Source organism: Dermacentor silvarum, chromosome 1, assembly GCF_013339745.2.
Source record: "Dermacentor silvarum isolate Dsil-2018 chromosome 1, BIME_Dsil_1.4, whole genome shotgun sequence".
NCBI lineage: Eukaryota > Metazoa > Arthropoda > Arachnida > Ixodida > Ixodidae > Dermacentor > Dermacentor silvarum.
Genome location: NC_051154.1, coordinates 276,128,143 through 276,146,681, shown reverse-complemented (window position 1 = coordinate 276,146,681; position 18,539 = coordinate 276,128,143).

Below are 18,539 nucleotides of genomic sequence, written 5' to 3'. Positions count from 1 at the left end.
TTCGAAGTCAATCCGGCTCGATCACAGTACACACACGGACAAAATCATCCATAATAACCACGATTAACAACTGCAACGTGAACCGCAAATTAAACACAAGGAAACAGTGAGCAGCAGACAAGTGCGGGCGCAAATTTTCTTATTTCTCAGCCATGCGCCATGCTATAGTGCCTGGAATATACTTACCAGGCACTATAGCCATGCTCAGCTGCTGGGGTGCGATCGTTGCCAGACCTCAAACACAGCTGCCGCTTGATCTATCAGTCGAACGCTAACAGTGGCAGCGCTGCCGAGCTAAATTTGTGCACTGCGCCGTGTTGTCATTTGATAACGAAGCCAAATTAACGGAAACACATATCTGTCTTAAATAATTGGGTTTTTGCTAAGCGCATTTAAGAATACCCTCGATATCAGACGCTTTTCTCGGTCGGTGCACTTCACTCGAGTGAAGGGCGCATTTTCAAGGCGTTCCTTGGCGGAGGAAAAGTGAAGTAGTGTTCATGAAACGCAACGGCGCCTTGAGTGAAGGAACGCTCGTCGCCTCGACTTGGCTGAGTCGAGGAGAAGCGCTGAGTGAAGGCGTGTTTAAGAATACGGGGGTAAATCTGTTGATTGGTCCATATACAAGGAACATCTGTTCCTAAATCTATTCGCTTCACATCTTTTTCGGGCAGTCGCACGTACGCTATTTCTTGTAGCGTCGCTTGCATGTCACGCACAATCAACTGATCAACAGTTGGGCACAACGCATGCGGCGGCAACGTCGTGTAGCCGAATGGGGGCGCCATACTGATAAGCGGAAGTTCATGGGTGTTCTCGAACAAGAGCACCAACATGATGTCCTGTACTGGCGTAAGGTCTTCGTCTCATCTACAAAAGTACGCGGCTAGGAGGAGAGAGCCTCGCCCGTGGGAAGGGTAATTAAGGCGTGAGAGAAATTGCTGAATTGGCTTCAAACTCAGTATGGTTCAGGCAGGTTAGGGGCAAACGCCACTAATGAAAGGTGTTCTTCCTGGAAACGTGACTAGAAAAGTTGTTGGGGGTTAGTTAACGTGCTTCATGGTTAAAGCGCAATCGCACAGGTTAGTTCACAAAGAGATGAAAAGGATGCGGATTCACAAGAGAAATTTTAATGGTATCACGTGAAATATATTGCCGGCAGTAGTAAGCACAATTTAGTGCACCGTAAAAACAGCCACAATGCATGGATAAAGTTGAAGTCGAAGCAAAAAATCCACGGAAAGGAGAAACCGCAGTACATGGCAATTGATGGCATTCGATGACAGAGTTCGCATGCCCCCCCCCCCCCCCTTTTTTTTTTCAGTTGCCATGAATGGTTGCTGGCACAAGCGCTTGCCTGTGATTGGTTCTGTACGTTTGTGATCGGTCTTGCTTTCTCTGCCCATAGTTGCAGGTGCGGTGGTTCATAATATTGATAAGGAGATTGCAGAACCAGAAGCTTTTAATGCAAAAACCTTACATGTATATCTCATCGCTCCGTCGACCTGCAAAGTCCTTGAGCGAAAACGCGTCGACGACACGAAAGGTGCAAAAACTCTCATCATCAATGGCTCATACGCCGTAAGTAAATCAAGCAAATTAAGTAGATGATAATGCGAAATAAGATTGATGATAAAGCGAATCAGGTGGATCGGTAAGCGAATTAAAAGCAACAAAAATAAGATTGATGACTAAGGGATTTAATTGGATGAGCGAGCGAATTAAGAGCATGACTCAGCAAATTAAGAGGGGTGATTAAGCGAATTAAACTAATCGAATTGAGAGGATGAGTAAGCGAATTAAGAGGATGACTCAGCGATTTAAGAGGGATGACAAAGCGAAGTAGAGTAAGTGAACCCCCACTGCACCGCACGTCCCCGCTTTTAATCTCGTCGTCTTCCTTAGGAGACTGGACGAGGGAATCTGATGTCGGTAGCTCGGCCAATTCCAACCATTGAATCCGTTCCGCCGGGCCCGCCTCCAATGTTGCTACCCCGCCCCTGCGTCCTTGAGTATTCGTGGCCACCTGGGAAACTTAGCTCTAAGCTGTTCCCACGGTTCTGGGCGACGATGGCTGCTTTCATCAATTAGAGGGCTTTGCGTGACGGCCCTCTTGTCAGGATCATGATTCGGTAGTAATCTTCACGGTAACGAAAGTGGTCAGCCGATCGACCACCCACGCAAAGGGCGCTTAAGAATGAAAAGCTTTGTGGATTCCGCCCCAGGTGCCTAAATCTAATGACAAAACGAAATACATGCACAAAATACGTACTCCAGCCTTCTCCGCTGTTTGCACATTCTGAAATTGAAGGTGTTCAACTATCGTCTTATATTCGTGAAAGAATTACGGCCGTCAAAGTGCTCCAAGGGACACTAACGAGGAAAACAATGAGCTGCATCGATCAATTACCATTCTACATTTTCCACGTGTTTGATTTGTCCTAGCACGAGAAATCAAAACACAGATTCAGCTAATTAAGAAAAAGTTCCTAATGAACTTCTTAGTTAATTACTTTACGACACATATTGCAATTTACGGATTATAGCCGGTGAGCCTTTCAGGCGTATCCACTTTGAATGAATTTCCAGAATGACACAAGTTTGGAGATAAGCGCCATCAAACTCGCCGTAAAAATGCGCTGTTGTTCTGCTTACTGTTTTACCAAAATGCTGTTTATACATTGAAGCACAAAATTAACTGGAACGCCCATGTATTTCGTCCCACACTTTGGCAAATAATATCTCGAAACTGGTGTCACTCTGGAAATCATTCCAAGTGTATACGCCTGACAAGCTCACCGACTATAATTCGTCAATATTAATATGTGTCGCAATGTAATTAACTCAGAAGTTATTTAGTGAATTTTCGTTCATTAGTTCAATATGTGTTTCGATTCCTCGTGCTATTAATGTCCGCCTGACCGAATAACCCAGCTCAATGATAAGAATTATGCTACCTGCCACAGGATATTTCTAAAAATTCCGTAGAGCATAATTTTCAACACCCTTGTATATCGTGTTCTAAAAGAGCCAAATAGTGAAGTTAGCAAGTTTCAAGAGCTTTTACTGAGCCACATCGAGCCACATACAAAAAAAAAACTTGATATACCTTACGTCACACTGATGTACAGCTTTGGCGTATCGGCGCAATATTCGAAAAAAAATATTGAGGATTTTCTCACCTAAATATCAAAACTATCACCAACGAAAATGCAGTTTCGAAATAATGCTTTCTTCATCTAAACTTATTTAATGTTTGCGTTTAGTATTCCTTTAAAAGGACGACGCAAAATATGACATTGGTCGTGAAATGCGGTACAAATCCCGACCACTCTCTAACCAAAGTAAAATTTGTTCCCTCTGTTCGAAATTCAGCGCACGCCTCATTACTACGACGAGAACATCGTCCTCTTTTGAGTGATTTGAAGAGAAAGTGCGTAATGTCGTGATACAATAGGAAGTATACTATTTTTAAGCGAATGGTCGGAAGACAATGGGACGTGCAACAAAGAAGCCGAATCAGTGCGAAGACTTCCCTCAAGAGAGAAGTAATCAAGGACGAGGAATCTTTGTGGAATTCTGGAAAATTAGGAAAAACGACTTCCGCTACCCATTGAACTTGCGAATAACCTCTCGGCAACGAATAACGACGCAGAAAACATTCGATCAAGCAATCGACAAAGGTTATATAAAAAGGGAACCTCGACACGGTGGCGACTTCTTCATTACTAATTCTCGAGGTCTATGGGGCTCTCGGAAAGACTTCTAAATTGAAAAGCGGTTCTTGGTTATACACATCCACACAATATGTCTACGTGGAGTGGCGCAAAAGTCTACTCGTCAGTGAAAGAGGCGCACATTAGTTGAACAAGGAATCCTAATGCATAATTACGTAATTCACAAAATTTTCTAATCAGCATTTTGACTCTTTAGCGCACATATTGCAATTTGCGAATTGAAGCCACATACTTGACGAGGCACATTGACTTGGAACGAATTTGAAAACTACCCCGTCGGAAAATCCTATATATGCGCTGTTCCATCGTCCTGTTTGTTCCTATACAATTTATATAAACAGGATTACGGAACAGGGCATGTAGGGTTTTCCGATAGGGTAGCACTTAGCTTTGAGATGAGCGCTATGAAAGTTGCTGTAAAAAGTGTACTGTTGTTCCACCTACAAAATGCTTTTTGTGCATTCAAGCTGTAAAATAACGGGAACACCAATGCATGTCGCCGCGCACTTCCGGCACATATGTCTAGAAACTATAGTGTCTTCCGCACAATCCATTCTAAGTGGATACGACTCGCGAACAGTGTGTGAATTGCAATATGGGTCGTGAATTAGTTAGTTTAAAGGTTAATATTGAGGCTTCGGGAACTAGTCGAATCCAGTTCCAGCAGTAGAATCGTGGTATATGCCACAGGCGATATATATATTTTTTCAAATTGCGTTAACAAGCAAAAAAAAAAAATAAAAAAAGAGGCGGAAGGGGGGGGGGGTCAGGGGGAACTACATATGAGCGAATTGAATTTCGTCCAGAGTGGTATTCTATATTGGTAAGGTGTTTATTCCTACCACCACTTTAGTAGTGTTTCCTGGAAAGCTTTACCGTTGCCTGAGCGGCATGTCTCAAGGGGAAAGAGGGACTTTACGGGGGGTCCTGTGTACGCATCCGCGTCGCCGTGCAACTGGAAGCAGCCGGAAGTGACTCATCAGGGGCACGACTTCAATACCCGATGGTGGATTTCTTTTCCAGCAAATAGCCTTCTTTTCCTCTTTCGCCCGTTTTCTTGGTTGGCGGTAGTTGATCGGACTTTCACCGCCGAGAAAAGGCGCCGATGCATGTGGCTCTCGCGCAGCGGAGTTGCGTAGCGTGTTCGTCGCCGAACGGCAACTATCTCCCGCTGTGCTGGGACGCGTGCTGCGGCGTGCTTGTTTTGCGGTGCCTCGAGGTTCAGATGCTGGGAAGGACAGACTTCCTCTTTTCCAGCAGTCCCTTGCCGCTGTGGCGGTCTGCGGGAAAAGGCTTCAGCGGCCTCACATCCAAGCCTCATAGCCGTCGTTGTCTTTTCTGCGGCCTGATTCTGCCACTACCAGTTTTTACCTGGTCCTTTGTTGTTTCCTCCTTTTTTTCTTTATTAGCACCATCATCAGCGACCATTGCAATCATTTCACCTTTCCTTAACGATGGCTTCGTAAAACGTGCTCCCAACGGAAGCAGTACTTGAAAGCTGGTTGACATGCTTTGGCCCTGTTGTGTCCCTGATATATAATATAGCACTTCAAACTTTCAGCACTTTTTTGGCCATATTCACAAAGGCACCTGGATTCGAAACTCTTCCTCGAGTCTCCTAAATGGAAAGCTGTGCCCCTCCACCGAACCACAATTTAAATATAGTAATTGCACCTTATTACCCCTGTATGCTGCTTCATTCGGAAAGATTTCGTAATAAGGTATTTCGAACGTCTGCTCGAAAGCACTCGAGCAGCCCCTCCTCACTAGAATCGCCGATGAGCACTCGGAAGGGCAGGGGCTGATAAAGACAAAGGCGGTGAAACGCTCCAGTCGGTTGTACTGAGGAAGGGTGTCAAGACGAGGCACGTTTGTTGACCATTGCGGATGGCTGACAGAGATCCATAACAACTTTGCAGGTGGCGAGCTTTAAATGTACCGCTCAAGACATAGCATGATGAACTCTAAGGCCCCTCTGAAAAAAAGTTACTTCTTCCTGTCATTTTTTTTAGGGGGGGGGGGGATGCGAGTGCTGAGGGTGATGGGAATTAGTTGTAATGGCTTACCTAACGACCCCATCAACAAAACAATTATCCTACTCTCAACCAAGATGCTATCTATGATCGTGTGTATCGTCACCAGACGAAGAAACGTTTGCTAAATAGAAGCGGATCTCTCGCTCTCCCTGCAGGAGGTGCTGGATGCGTGCAAGTAAAACACCGAGGCTTGAATTCATTCTTTCTTTTGTCATCGCGGCAGGAATGGGCGAGATAAGAAACCACAGGCCCATCGGGAACCTATACGCTGGAAAATAAGCAAGTTGTGGTTAATGGGACCAAATGAGCAATGAAAGCCATACCTCCACGGCCATGTCTGGAAGATGATTTAGAGTAAAAGAACACATATCTTCATGCCTTCCTAAAGTCACTCTATCAGCGTACTTCCGCCTGTTGCTGCGGCCAATTAGGAATAATCCATCATTCACGCGGTCGTCGTATACCCAAGCCTCGTCCGCGGAAGGCTATCACTGCGGGCATTGTGTCATTACTTCGGCGACGCTAGTATGAACAGCGGGAGCCCGAAGACAGGCCAGTAAAGAAATACTCTTACCCCAGAAAAGATCACTGATTAGGAACCTTCGTCGAATCGACGGTAAAGTAGCCCGCTAAACCGCGCAAATACCATGCAAGCTCAAGTGGTGTATACAAGGTATATAGTCTCAAAAATTTTGAGACTGGCTGTCTTTCCGAGAAAGTAATTTATTTATGTGCATTCAAACACTGCCACCTTCGAAAAAGTCCCCTTGCGCAGCAACACAGTGCACCCAGCGTTCTTCCCAAGTTCTCGAATATGTCCCGCACGTCTTTTATCCCGAAATAATCAAACACCCTTGTACGCTTCGAGCTTCATTTCAGCAATCATGTCAAAATTGCAACCATTCAACTGGGTTTTTAATTTTGGGAAAGGTAAACATTTCAATTTATCAGATTTTTTTTCGTAAGTTCTCGTAAAAGCTTGCAATATGATTACCGAGTAATTTTTACACACAAACCGGCGCCGTAGTTTTGTCGCTATGACGTGCGCTGCTCAGTTCCAGGTCGCCGGTTTGATCTCTGCCTCTGCAGCCGTATGCCGATGGGGGGTGAAATGAAAAAAAAAAAAAAACGTGGTGAAAGAAAACGCTCCTGTACTTTGATTTAGGTGTACTTTAAAGAACCCCAGATGACCAAAATTAGGCCAGATTCCTCCACTACGGCGTGCCTCATAATCAGATTGTGGTTTTGGCACATAAAACCCCCCATGTTGTAGAACAATTCTTTTTAAACACCGCACTGGCAATAACTTCAGTCAAAATGTATAACAGGGTTTCATATATCTTTTTTTTGTATTAACGTGGGCACGGTTTCTGTCATTCAACAGCAACTACGTTGAAGCGGTGTCCCACGCCGGGATCGTTGGTCTTCGCTATATTGTGGATCGCCTTGAGTGTCGTGATTCATCCGGGCAAGGGACGCAGTTCTGATTAAGCTGTTATGCTATGGGGACTTGAATTGTGAGCACTCATGCAATAAAGCGTCTGTGGCGTGGCTTGCGCGCAGGACTCGCTGTGAACTTGCTACTTCTTGCGTGCTTCTGTTGCGAAGCTGCAGGGATGGAATTGTATGGCGCCATCTTCTAAACTAATAAAAAACATGCAATGAAATATTATCAAAAATGATTTACTGGGTAATATTATTACTACATGCTCGATTTGGTTCCAACCGAAATTATTATACTGAGTTTATACTAATTTCAACGTATAAACAACGTTGTTTAAATCGCACACGCAATCAAATAAAATGCGCCTCATAACCACCGCATTCGCGACAATTTTCGCGAATGTTTGCATCATTCCGATACACAAATCACGTCATGAGTGAAAGCGATAATCCGATAACAGAGACAGTTAGGTAAAGCGACCATCGGTCAGGGATTCCTTCAAGGCGGTAACATGTGCATGTACTACATGGACAGCAATTAGCTTAAAGTGTGAAGCACTTGCCTAGCAATATATTTCTCCATACACTTAAAAGCAAAAAGTCACTGCGCACACGCGTAATCGTTGCAAGGTGTTGCATTCATAACGCATTATATTTTTCAATATGCTCACTTTGAAAATTTGCTGAGCCCTTGGAAGCCATAAGGATGAAGTTTACGCAAAGTACCAATCATCATTCCTATGACAGCTGAGTGAAATTATTTGCACCTCCCGTGAACACCAGAGTTCCCTGCCGTAATTATTGTAGAAAACACTGTGACGGTAGCCGTGTTAGTAGATTGTTGATAACACCACCTGTTCACGCGCCCAAACGAAAAGGCAGCTTGGTTGAAGTGGCCGCCAAATCGACCGTCGCGAAATTTAAAAAAACCAAAAAAACAACGAGATGCAGTCTGTAGGGGCCGTAAAGTAAGCCACGCCACACAGTGGGAAAAAAGGGGCAAGTGATAAACGAAATAAGTAAAAGAAGCTTTTAGTTGACGACATAATCTAATCACATTAGTTCTCTATTGCATAACTTTTATATAAAAGTCTTCATTCTATGGGCACCTACCCGCTTACCTACCGTGAGATTAGCTACTCTATATCACAAATTCGAAAATGTCTCGCTGTCGTTTGTCTGGTGCGGCCGCCGTATTCCTTCTGTCGCTATACTCCGTCCCCGAACGTGCTTCAGGGATCGTTCGAGGCAAGCGTGCAAGCGTGGCCGCACATTGCAAGGGCGCCTTCAGAGTCTGGTGGGCGGAACCCATGTTCAAGATTTCCACTTCGGGGCATCCATACGTATACCAGTGGGAGCGTCGCTGTCGAAGCGGCACTCAGACAAGAGCGCATCCAGCAGCGCTCGACTGTTACAGCTGGTGAGCAACTCTTGCCTGCCACAGAGGCGGCACTTCTTCGTCTTTTTCATGACATGACGGTAATATTGCGGGAACATTAAAGGGCCACTACTTCGAATATGTGATGGCAGGTTGTCGGAGGAATATAATTCTGCATTCCGTGGCATATAGGCGGTGAAGTCGTGGGAACGCCAGTTGTAACTAAAGTCCCTATATAAGAAAAGTACCGCCATCTACTCTTTCCTCCGCCGTCTCCTCTCCTAAAGCGCTTGTTTTTTCTTTACTTTTTGCTTGCGAAAGCAAGTCGACGGTGGCGCACCTAGAAAGTCCACGTTGAAGCTTTCAGGCCGGACGCGCGCCGCCGCCGCCGCCGCCGGCGACTGCGGCTGCGCAGAGGACTTTCAACATGGCTCTGAGGCGGAAAAAAAATATAAAGAAGTGAAAGCGCGCGCTATCATCGTCCAATCGGAGATACAGGAGAGAGAGAAGCGGCGTTGATCAAAGGATGGCGGTACTTTTCTTATATTGGGACTTCAGTTGTAACAACTGTGCCTGCGGGTAATTCCCTTCCGCAGCGACTTTGGCCGTCATTACTTGCACACAAAAAGCCTTGTGACAATTCTTTCACGTGTCTGCTGCATCATTTTTTTTCAAGAACGTTAAACCCTTCACTCCTGCGACGCAGCAATTGCGCTCTGTCCTATGTATCTCAAGGACAAATGCTGCTGGCTCACGGGCAGACTAGAAACCAGAGGCGTACCAACTAGTTCTATAGTGATCCGCATGTATATACAGGGTGTCCCAACTATCACGCACCAAGATGAAAAAAAAAAGAGCAATTGTGTTGCTTGAAGAAAACCTTGTGCATATTGTCTCCAGTACAGTGGAGTAGCTGCCAGTAATGTTTTCCTTACTGAGATTTAGTTAGTTAATTGTAATTAATTATCTAAGTCGAGAAGTACTCTCCTAATTATCAAAGTATCAATGCGTAAATTGTAGAGCAACATGAAACTCCCGATACAGCGTTCTGTTGCTCAATACGTGCTACATAAGTTTTTCTGAGCGTGAAAGAAGCCCGCGAATACACGCAGAATTGCCGCACGAAAGGCCGCTCAAGGGACTTTGCGTGTATTCGGGGGCTTCTTTCACGCTTGGAAAAACTTTTATGTATAAGACACCATGACAGAAACCATGAAGGATACCTGCTCACACTGATTTCACGAAGTCTGCTCATTTGACATTCGGCGCATCTTCTTCATCTTACGGCGGCCCATGGATACGGTGTATACTTGCTGTCGGAGTCCATGACCGTTCCGGCGTTGAGCTCTCCCAGGAATCGAGCTAGTTCGAACTTCCAAAGGCATGTCGTCCGAAAATGAGCGACGAAGCAGACGACTGACCTTGTTCAGGTGGTCGTGGGAGCGTGTTCTTGCTCATCCTTGATGAAATCACTCTCAGTAAAATGGCAAGAACGCAAAAAAACTGCGTAATGGCGAGACGCCCAGAGCACCGGTTTGCCTTATAGGCACTTTTTTCTCCTTTCCCGTAAATTGGCCATCCCCACTAAAAACCCTCGTGACATGACCTGTCCTGGAAAATTATTCCGAGATTCACCTATTCGACTTTCTTTTCCTTTTTTTATTTAAATGACGCAATAAAAAGATATAGCTCTCATATAAACCACCTATAAATTTTCTGCTTAGCCCCCTCGTTATTACCCTGATTTCTTGCGTTACTACTATGCATAGGCACATGCGCAATATGCCTGATAATGCGTACGCACTGATGTTATCCTTCTTAGGAGTCAGATAAACCGAAGGCAGATACTAAGTAATAAACTCGTTAAACTAGAATCAATGAATTCAAGCAATCGATCCAGAGATATACTCGATGAAGAGAAAACAACGTATGATACTATCCCCTTCAGTCACGAACTATGATTGTTGTCACGTTATGATGAGTCACGTAATTACAAAGTGAATAAGTATCTAATTAATGTGCACTCAGTAGTGATACGTTTCTTCATAAAAATGAATTGCATTACTAGCGCGAAATACTTGCACAAGTTACTTATTGATTGCAAACATTACTAGAAAGAAAAAAATATATATTTCGCAATTGCTACAGAACTTCCCACGTCACACCTCCCGTCATACACTTCTACACGTCACTTCTACAAAGCGATCTTCAGTAGCGATAGATTTCCCTCCGAAGTAAAATGAAGGTATTTGAGCTTAGCAGAACGTACAATTTATCCTAAGCTTAATTTTTGTGGTCTATTCCTTAATTGCCACAACTGCACTGAAATGGCAAAGATAAAATGTGCACATCGTGACTGAAGGGGCTATACAGAAGAACTGTAAACCTTAGATAACAAGCAGCGCATGCAGGATATTTAGCAGTCTAATTAGACAAACAGGACATGTCTCACACAGCATTATAAGTCGCGTATTATTTGAATACTTTCCGAAATAGCCTTGTCCTGTGGAATCAAGCGTTCTGGAGCGTGTGGCGCATTTTAGCATGCAAGGAAGGCCTAAACCGACGCTTCTCTCCCAGCGCAACCTTCAGCGCTCATCGCGATTCCGATAATGGGCTTCTAGTGAAGAAGAGAGACACGCTAATGGATACAGCGCTACTGGCTCTAAACGCTAGTAGGTTGAGCGCTCTCGCTCAGCAACGGCTCTCGTGCTGGGAAGCTGTTACTGCGCTGACCGTTGACGCTGCGCTGCTCCAAGCTCTGCCGAATAAGCACCTTTAGAGGCTGGAAGGAAGTGGGCGTATCGGCAGTCGCAGGGGCCCGAAAGGAGCCGCATGCGCAACGCGGTATATCGGCACTAGGCGATTGCTTCGTCCGAGGACGGAAGACTGCATTTTCGCACGCGCTCACAGATCCAGCGATATTATACGTCTGGCTGTACAGTACATGTTTGCGATTCTGCTCTGTTTAAAGTTTATCGCTTGCTTCGTTCATGGGGCCTGACCTTTTAACATCTAAAGTAACTCAAAGAAACAAATTAGTTCAGCTGTATCAGTAAATTGTTCTTTTTACAATGCCGAAAAGGCCCTACTAATCGTGGTTGAGGCTTGAAAAGCCAGAAAAGGTAGAAAAAATTGTGGGGTAGGTTGTGTAGGGCACGCAGTCACTGTGTGGGATAGATCAAACGTCTTGCGAGTGCAGCTGAGGATGTATGGTAACTAGCGTACAGAAACTACGCAACCAAATACACAAGTGACCTTTCTTCACCCATCACAAAGCTCACACGCTTAACTTATGACACAGCTAGAAGGGGTCCTAAGGTCTAATCTCGCAATCGTGCTCGCCCCCTATTCGCCGTGGGCCCGTCGTGGTCATCGCCGGTCGGCGCGAATTGTCATCCTTTTGTCTTGTTGGCCGAGTCGCTTCACGCCATTTCTCGGTGGTACGTGTCGAATGCGGGGGCTTCATAGCCGAGCAAATGCCAAATTTCTGTAAGAAATTGCACAATTGTAAGCCTTATAACTTGTGATCGGCGCAAGTTTGAGTATGGATTATACCTACCATGGAATGCCATGGGAGCTCTCTCAAACATACTGCCGAGCTGTGCTTCTCTTAACCCCAAACGACAGGTTTAATTAAACTCCGATCGCGTCATGCGCGGTGCGACAACGGTGCCATAATTGCACGCGACCCATACGTGATCGCGTAATGACTTCTCTACACAACGATACCAAAGTATGGCGCGTGGGTAGCACGGTTGCAAAAATATAAGGAATATTATTATGACCTGTTCTCATCAGATATTTGTAAAGTTACATGCGGTTTTAGCAAGCACCCCACCCTATGCTCGCTGAAATGAAAGACTTGTCACACATCGAAACGAAATTTGGGGAAAGGGGGGGGGGGGGGGCGACGCAGCTGTGGAAGTTCCCGCACCAATATGCCGTGACGTCGCGGATTTTGACGGCGTCTCCTCCGGCAAATTAATTGTCTACTAGTAAAAACGGGCTACTTAATCATCGTCTTTGTTATCCAACCCAAACATTTTAGGTAACTAAATGACAATAACCACTGATAATAATGGCAACATTATTCCTGCGTCGCGATGCGCTCATGCTTTTAATAACGCTTTTTCCTCTGTGTTTATACGTTATACGTAAAATGAAACCTTTTTTTATTAGCTACTCAATAGACCTGCCGTATTTTCCCGAGTATAAGTCACGTTGTTTTTTTTTTCTCGCAATTTTCACCGATGCGTCTTATACAATGGTGCAACTTATATATGCATTAACCTACGCGCTCTATCGCAACCCCTACGTGTACAAGAAACCCTGCGAGGCCACATTTTGAAAGAAATGAAGCATTGTATTGACGCTAGAGTCGCCGTCGGTACAGATGGCTGCTTCTGGGGCTCACCGTGTAGGCAGAGCGGTTAAAGTCACTGAAACTTCAACGCAGCCGCACTGAAGGCCGCCAGCATGGCCTCAGTGATATAGGTGTCTGCATGATTGCAGGCCACGCTATAGTTTGCTTTTATAGTTTCGTTAAAAGAAAATGTTAACCCCCCCAATCACCTCAATAAAGGCTGCCACAATTTTTTTATTATTAGGTTGTGGCGCCACGGACATACAGGTTATAAAAACCACCACTTCGTTATCATCATCAGTTGCCCGCCTGAGAAGTGGCAGAGCTTCCGGCTTCCGGTCGCAATTTCGCTTTTCTATGCGTGCGCGTTCACGTTGAGTTGTACAGAGGTCAACACACAAGTCTAGAACACACTCGCGAGGGCCAAAGCAGCCACGAAAGCTTAAGCCGACCACCAGGTCGAGATAAATCTATGGAAACTGTATATTTAGTCACACAAGCTCACATACAGCCGATTTTGTGCGACATGTCACCATTAGATTCGCCAGCACAGTCCTGCGAACGTGGTTCGCGCGTTCTAGAGGTGTGTGTTGACCTCTGTACTAGTTCAGGCGTGTTGTGATGAAGGTGGTGATTGGTCGCGTGTTCGTCCCGAGTACGCCACGGGGCAGAACCAATGCCAGCGACGTGGATCCAACCTCGCATGAACGTTAATTCAGAGACCGACTACGGTGACCTACCAATGCTGCCAGCCCAATTGGCTAAAGTTTTTGACAGTGCGTCGGAGGCCGAGACTTTCGATCTTCGATGGTTTCTAGTGAAGTGCAATAAATCTTTGTTTTCTGCGCCTAAGAGGAGTCAACGAGCAGCTCTCATCGTGCACAGAGACCACCCAAACAAAATAAAACTTCCGATGTGTCGCGCTTCCTTTTATGCAATATCATTTATATACCACGCGCAATAAAATATAGGAAGTACCTTACACCAAATGTCACCATCGAAACAGAGAGCTAAATTTCAAGAACTTATACGTATTCATCACACCTCACCTTTCTTTTGACATGGCGCAGTCAACTCTCTTTTCTATTGCTTTCAATGTCTTATTGTTGTACTTGTTCTACGTTAATGCTTCTTACACGATTTTTATTATTCTGTTTTTTTGCATATCTACCGTTACAATTTCACTTCTTTCTTTGTTTCTATGAAAGCTTAATTGTTCCATCATAGTGTTGCGATGCCTCCTATGTAATACCATCATGCTGATGGCCTTTAGAGGTACTTCGAATAAAGTAATAAGAGCCAATGACTGAACTTGGCAAGTTTCAAACATTACTGAGTAACTATGGCCAGTATCCAGTAGATAAAAAAAAAATAAAAACCTCAGCTACGTATCGGCACGGAGGTTCCGGCGCTAAATTCAAAACAGTTTGGCCTTAACTTTCTCTTCACGCAATTAACTCATGCTAAACCGCTAAACTAAGGAAAATTGAGTTTTGAAGAAATACTTCTTAGTATAAACTTATTTAGTGCTTATCTTTAGTTTCCCTTTTACGTTAATTACAGCCGTACCTTTTCTAAACAACTGACCCAGTGGCTTCGTCGTCTGTTGGCTTAATGTGGTTATGACTAATAAAAAATCGAGCCCCTCGGTTCCCATTCTTCTTTCGTATTTCATTACGAAGGTCTCGAATCTGACAGCCTTGATGTCATTAGGTAGCATGCGAGGGTTTATTAGCAACGTGCCTGCTCTCCCAAGATCACGTGTATCGTGACGCCATCGGGCTAAAAAGGATGTTCCACATTCGCCCACCATGGTTCTGAGTGGTGCTGCCTAACACTCCTAGGGCTAGATCTAGTAAACATAAATACCCAAGTTAGTGGACGAATTGATGGCCCTCGCTGTAACACAATTGGTAGTGCAATAACACCCGCTTAATGCGGAGGTTGCGGGTTCGGCTCCCGCCGGCGACAAGTTATCTTTTCGTCCCCTTTCATTTCCCTTTTCTTCATTATTTTCTACATTCCAATTTCAACTACACCTAATTTCCCCGATGCTTTCCTTGGCTTCGTTGTCTGTTGGCTTAATGTGGTTATGACTAATAAAAAATCGAGCCCCTCGGTTCCCAAGCTTCTTTCGTGACCCAGAACAATGTAACACTGGTTACGCAGGCAGTAGTTGCTGCGCTATTACTGGTATCGTATGAGCGTCTGTCCTGCGCGAACTACATTCGAAGTGAAACTGCGGGGCGCCTTTTTCGCTGTCGAGGCCAATACATGCATTGATTTTGTACAGATGTAGAAACATTCGGACCTGGACATTATAAAGAGGTCCGCCCACACTACACGAAGTTTGGCCATGTGTTAGCTGTTCTCTTCATCGTCTAACGTCGCCATTCCCACCACATCCTGCTACACCTTGTATGCTAGTAATGACGATACGGCGCAATGCCTATACTTAAATTGAATTTCGTACGTGACTATTTCTTGCTCATTTCTCCAATGAGGCTGGTTTCTTGATGTCCATACGACGTTTTTTTCTAGATTGATGGGCGCGGCACCGCCAAGCTTGTGGAGTTACTGCTCCTCGTTGAACCGCCTCTGTCCCAAGCTGATGCCGGTCACAAAGATCTCTGCCGATCTTCGGTGGTCAACTACACTCTTCACAGCGAGGAGCATGGACCACACCATGGGCTGCACACAGGATTTGGGGCCATCTGCTGACGGCGTCTGTCACGTCGTGGCGCAGCTGTCCACGTGGAACGAAGTCTTCGTCATTATCAACATGGAACTGTGTGAGGCTCCTCCGGGGAAGCTTTCGCTGGGGTGCCTCAGAGAAATATCTGGCTCCTGTGGCTTGGCAGCGTTCGAGCGCCACGTGACCATCTTGCTTCACTGGCTCCTCACCGTCCACCGGTGCGTCACCAGAATTGAACTAGACGACAGCGTGATCCCCAATTTCTCTAAGCACTTTTCAATTTACAGCGACGCCGTTCAACGCAGTGTTAGCATTGGGGATCTCAATGTGTCTGCATGGAGATGCAGTCGCGACGCATATAGGTCCTGTTGCATCCCGAATCGGCCGGGCGCATTCTTTGATTGTTTCTCATCGAGGCAGGCCCTTTCATGAGCGTCGCCCAGACGGCGACAGTGCCACACACCGACGAGACGGGCAAACAAGCGCCCCAACTCGGCAGTGCCCATCCGCGAGCAACTGTATGGCCATGGTGAGATCGAGCCTTCAGCCAACGACAGTCGCCGGCATCTCGTTCGCGACCAACTGGATGGCCGCAGTGAGATGGACCCTGCAGCCAACGCCAGTCACCAACAACTGATTCACGAGCGACTGGATGACAGCGGCAAGATGGAACCTGCAGCGAACGCCAATCGCCAACTCGTTCGCGAGCGACTGGATGAATGCAGCGCATCATGACTGTACGGTACAGGGTGAGTGCCTGGCTTTGCGCTTGAGTCATCGGATCCTTTAGCCTAGACTTTCTAAAAACTGATGAAGTGTGTACAACTGCCCATTTTGATACTGTGGTTGTTGCGCATCCGAGCAGAAAGCAGCTTTCAGCATAGATCTGAACCAGCTACTAAAGCCAGACCTCATACTTTTGTGGGAGTAATCGGGAAGTGAAGAACTACCGTAATTCGTATCAATTACAGGCGACCCAGGATTTTCGTCTTCTTTGAATTGATTCGATGCGGTGGAGGAGAACTTGGGGACTTGGTGCTACTTCTGTGCATAGGCGTTTGGTATCTGCTATATTTTCCAGGCTTCAAATTCTCTTGGGAAAACAGAATTGAACCGCTGGTAGTTTTTTTACTTGCATTGCAAATTGTGCGGGTTTCGCAGCAAGTATTGTGGAATAGCTGAGCCAAAGCCTAAAGTAGTGACCATGGACCTCATGAGTTTGACTAGAGCTAGCTTGTTGCGGTTGTGTGAAGAGCTCGATGTAGAGGTAGAGGATGATAAATCAGAAGCCGAAATTAGAGCGATTTTAGAAAGCAACAGGGATCAGTAATACTTTGAACATTTCGGCAACTTAATTCTAAAAGAACAGGAACAGGAAGCAATTGAGCATGAGCAGGAATTGAAAAGACAGGAATGGATTAAGCAACAATACGAAGAGATAGAAGCTCTCAGTCAAGAGGTTCAAAGATTGGAATAGGGTTTTGAATTGGAGGAACAGAAATGTCAGGCACCCGCAGTAGTAGCGCACGGAAAGTGCAAACAAGTAGCACGCACGGTTCTACCGATGGTAGAAAAAGAGGCTGATCCCCGTGAGCCTAATGGTACGTTCACATGTGAGGCCAGATCCGTAGACCATGACGTAGTTCTTGAGAAGCCCATTAATGGGGACCGTATTGAGTGCGACGAGATACTGTGCCAATGGAATACCAGAGAAGCAGCTAGGCCAGCTGTGGACGATTTGGCACAGTTATCCAGGGAGTACGTCGCGAAGGTAGCTCTTGCAGGAGCCCGAAGTGGCCCCGAGTCGTCATACAAGAGCACCAGTGCAGAGTCCAATCGGTCAGAAAAGTGCGCTAAAGCACAATGTAGGCAGGGCAGTGCAGTTTTGGACAGCTCCCAGGAATACGAGCTACGTTTCGCAAAGGAACATAGCTGCATTCTCCCTAAGTGTTTGAAGCTTTCCGCCAGTCGAGGTACCATTGAGAGGAATGGTTTACCCCGCAAATCATTCGGACTGAGCCTGTGCGGTTGAGATGGAAATAGTGACCGATGAAATAAGTGCCGGTCAGCACGAGATTCAAGCGGAAGGCTTGAAAATGAGCACTACAAAACGTGCTAGGATGAAGCGGCGTCGCGAACTCAGGAATGCGGCAGACAGGGCAACGCGGGCGAATAAAGGCGCTAAACCCAGTGGGGAGCGCAGTCAAAGAGTTCGAACGGCGCGTTTGTTCCTTGGAATATTTGCAGACAGGGCGCGTCCGAATCGCCGGACAAGAAAGAAAAGAAAGGGCCGGGCCGATCGGCGCAAAGGTGGACAAAATCGAAGGTGTCGCGAAGGGGCAATTATGTTTCCCCTCGTTCGGTTCTTTTCGAGGTGTATTAGGCATGACACTGGAGAGCGAGCCGGTAAGGCGACCCGAATTGGGCATGTGTGGCAGTGAAATCGCAGTGCGATGCCAAAAAGACATGCTGCCTCCTTGTAAAGTGTCGGCGGTGGGCAGTGAGGAGAATAACCTACGTCCCCTTTGTATTCCCTCGTTGACAAGACAAGTTTTCAGACCGCGCCCACCTAGAGTACGGCTTAAAATTAGGTCGCAGCCGTAGGCTAATAGGAATGAAAAGCGACTGAGGTTTGGCGAAAACATCATTTTGTTCGTTTGTTTCTTTAATTTTAGTGTTTGGCTAAATGTTTTGAGATCTCCGAAACTAGGGATCATTTCGATGTGCACCTTGCGAGCTTTGTTGAAATTGTTTGTTTTAGAAGCTCATCGATACTCTGAAAGAGATGGTTCACGCTCGTTTAAAATTTTGAAACTTTTTTTCGACGTGTCGCTCTTTTTTTTAAGCAGATGGTCTTGTGTATTTTTGTATGTGAGATTTACTT